Here is a 2654-nt window from a genome sequence, read left to right on the forward strand (position 1 = left end):
AGTAGGAATGTGATCAAATTTAGTTGGGGTTTTAAAAAAAAGTACATGAAACAATAAGACAATTTATAAAGTAGGAATGTGATCAAATGAAAATTAAATTTTACAAAATTATGTTTTAAAAAGGGTTGAAAAATTCATAACAAATGAAAATATAAACGGTTAGCGGTTAATATTTGCTTTGTGTTGAAAAGTTTGAAATTTGTATAATATATAGAGTTTTTTATCCTACCCGTAAATTATTTGTCTAACTTTTTAAAAAAAAGATACTAGAAAAATTTTTAAATTATTTGCTAACTGATAAAAAAGATACATGAAACAATTTTCTCAGACAAAAAAAGTTGATTTTTAAAAATGGATCTCATCTAATTTCCTCACCATACATCTATCCTATAATTTCACTCATCCAAGAAGATTAAACCATCACCAATAAAAACAGAAAAATTTCCCCTTTTCCCTTTAAAAATGAACCCCCACAAAATTTCAACAAGTCGTTTTCGGGTATTTTGTTTTAACTAGAAATTAATTTCCCCGAAATCATGTTTGGTCGACCCATAACCTTGTCATTCACTATCAACCCCCATATCAATTTAATAAGTATACATTTCTCCAACAAAAGACAATCAATGCACAAAAAGACCCCTTCATAAACTTGCAAATTACACCCTAAAATACATATTAGAATGCAAAAATTTCAATCAAATTAATCCTTACATAAACAGCAAGTGAGATCCCAAAAATTTGGGCACTGAATGAGGCCATTCTCATTCCCTTTCCACACTTAACACTCTTCCTCCCCTCCTCCCCCAAAAACCCCCAAAAAATTTCATAAAAATCAAAAATCACCCCCCCCACCCCAACCCCCCCCCCCCGCCTGGGGTCCCCCCGAGCAAAAACCCCAATTTTCCCTCCTCGTCCAGCCTCACCATCTCCTCCGCCCCCCCAATCAACCTCCCCCTTTACAAACACCAACGGGACCCTCACCTCCCGGTCCCCATCGCACCCTCGCTCCTCCTTAAACGCCGGGCATCGACACATCCCCCCCCAACCTCCCATTCCTCGACTCGATCTGGACCCCGCCACGTTCCTCCTCGAACGTCTTCCTGATCCCCCTCGCGTGGTCGTGTAGATCACCACCGCATTCTCGCCCCCGGGAGGGATTTCTTGCGTAAGACTCGAGCAACGCATTCAATTTCCCGACGTGGCCTTGCTCTTGTTCTTGTTCATCAGCTCTTCTTCCCCCCTCCGACCCCTTCTCTTTTAGAGAGGCCACGAGATCGGGATCGAACAGCGGCTCTAGGCTTCTCCTCCTCGACGACGCAAGGGACACCTGAATCAATTCGAGCTATCGGATTTTTTTTGATCGAAGCCCACAGCTTGGGAGAGGGCTTCTTCACGCTGTGATTGTTGTTAGCATTGTTCTCCTTCAAAATGGGTTTTTTGGGGCTATTTTAAATTGCCCAAATTTCCCCCGCCCCCCTTTCCCCCGCGGCCCCTTTTTTCCCCTTTCCCTCGGAGAACCCAGGAACTTCATAGGGCTCTTTGGGAATCCCAAAAAGCTTCGATTTGGGGCTTTTTTTGTTTGGGACCGACGGCTTTTCCTCCCCCAAACCCCCCCCAAAAACCCACGCGTTGATTATCTCCGCCGGCTTTTCCCCGGACCGGCGAGGGCGATGTTTTTCCTCGGCGCATTCTTTCTCCCCCCGCAACCGGAATTTAAACCCTTTTGCTTTGTCTAAGGAGGGGCGCCGTAGGTGGTTGAAGTGAGGGGCGACGTGGTGTGCGTAGTCGGCATTTCTGAGCGATTTTCTTTTCCCCCTGAATTTGTTTGCTTCCCCGCTTTGACGAGAGCAGCCCAAATTTTGGGGGGGAGTGATTTTTTCAGAATGTTGCTCTGTTTTTTTTTTTAAGACAGTAAAAAAAAACCGTTACTACACTGTCTGTTGGGCAACGGTCAAAAATTTTAAAAAAAAGGTGGTAATATTTTTGGGGGATGCCCTCGTATCTTTTTTTTTTGGGAAAAGGACCCCCCCAAATTTTTATTTGTGAGTAGGGTGGGGGCCGAGACAAATGGTAATGGTTAAAAAAAAATACAAATTTGGAATTTGGGAAAAAACATATTGTCCAAACTTGATTTTTTGAATTTTTTAAATGGTGTCAACAAAAAATAAAATCATACTACTACGATTTGATTATTTAACGAATATATTCATCAATAATTTGAATTTTTTCTATATTTGTTGTAGTTTTGTTTTAACTGACAGAATTAGAATGACAACTAACGTCTAACAAGGGAGAACATTACCTCTTTGAAACTAAGCTATGATTATAAATCCAGCATGGATATTATAAGTTTGATTTTTTTTACAAGGCCAAGTTTCTGTTTATTCTGGCTATTAATTGGGATCTACATGAGGCCCCTATCCCCCTTAGTTATTTTTATAAAGGCTATTTTAGAGCAAATGGTTAAACCCGTGGATGGACAGGGGGGAAATTCTGTAGCCTCCCCTTTTTGATGGTAAATAACTTGAAAAGGGGGAGAATTCGATGACGTTAAACTTTGAAAGATTAAAAAGGGTTTCAGCCAACCCCAAAGGGGGGAAATTTGCCCGAGCAAAAGGGTCCTTCCATTTGATGATTCTTATTGACATTCCCTT

The 2654-nt window shown here is 41.2% G+C and overlaps 1 pseudogene; it reads right to left on the reverse strand.

The window, feature by feature from the left end:
- Positions 1-700: 700 nt before the first annotated feature.
- Positions 701-1531, reverse strand: LOC125187228 (annotated as a pseudogene).
- Between the last annotated feature and the right edge of the window lie 1123 nt (positions 1532-2654).

This window comes from Salvia hispanica, chromosome 1 (genome assembly GCF_023119035.1).
Source record: "Salvia hispanica cultivar TCC Black 2014 chromosome 1, UniMelb_Shisp_WGS_1.0, whole genome shotgun sequence".
NCBI classification, from domain to species: Eukaryota; Viridiplantae; Streptophyta; class Magnoliopsida; order Lamiales; family Lamiaceae; genus Salvia; species Salvia hispanica.